This window comes from Amphimedon queenslandica, unplaced genomic scaffold (genome assembly GCF_000090795.2).
Source record: "Amphimedon queenslandica unplaced genomic scaffold, v1.1 AMPQUscaffold_13279, whole genome shotgun sequence".
Taxonomy (NCBI): Eukaryota; Metazoa; Porifera; class Demospongiae; order Haplosclerida; family Niphatidae; genus Amphimedon; species Amphimedon queenslandica.
The window spans coordinates 2,885-4,001 of record NW_003546485.1 but is presented as its reverse complement, the minus strand read 5'-3'; positions in this window follow the sequence as shown (position 1 = coordinate 4,001).

Below are 1,117 nucleotides of genomic sequence, written 5' to 3'. Positions count from 1 at the left end.
AGCAAAGCACGACGACATATGTAGTGTTTAGTCCATATTCTTTGACGTCTTGATTCACAAATTTTCCAGGTTTTCCATAACGCAATATTGATTTTGAAGGCTGACCATCCCACCTGCACGTCCAGATTCTTGCATGTACTCCTCAGGACATGATGGTGGACTCCAATGATAAATTACTCTCACATCTGAGCAATCAACTCCGATACCAAAGGCTGTTGTAGCAAGAACTATCCGTAATACTTACTTTGGGTCACAAAAAGATGCTAATACTCTCTCCTTCATTTCAATTTTTGATGCCCTATTATACATAAAGAGTACAAGAAATTGCTGCAGAACAGGATAATTAGGAGGGAAAGTGATGTGACCATCAAGTTTCTTTTTTAGAACTTGATAAAGTGCTGCACAGTCCGTCTATCATTGAAAAAATATGTTTTAGGGGTATTCCAACCAGTGTATTTTCAATTATCTGGCAACAGAACAGGCAAATGTGTCCATTTCAATGAGAGGCTCAACTCCATATTTTATTTTGTCAATTAGGAGGACAACCTATTACTACTGGATCCTTTAGTGACAGGCGCTGACATACAGTTTTGTAGGTCTCAGTGGTAGTGGTAGCAGTTAAAGCCATTATATTTACACTAGTTGAAGAAGGTTCCGTATATCCCCAAGATGAGCATATGCTTTACGAAAACTATCTCCCCTAAAATTTCAAAAAAGTTGTTAGATGATTATAAGTCATATACATACCATGACTTGACGCAATGAGCTTTACCCACAAGTGCTATCATCTTTTCCTTATATTGAGGTGACAGAATCATATTGCGAAACATTGGGTTACATACTAAGCTTTCAGGGCTGATATGAACCAACTGCACTAAACCACAAAGTACGTTGTCCTAGCACTGTCATCTCTTTGCTTCTCTCCAACAAATTCTGTCGTAATTCCTTTTGGTGCAAAGCTAGCTTTCTGGTCCATCATAAGTGCCGTTAAGGACTAACACAAACAACAATGCTGCCTTCTTGTCCTATAGTAAGCACAAATAATGACTATAATTCATACTTCCTGGCAAACATACCATTGTAAAGATCATATGCTAGTGCCAATAAAGCATATATT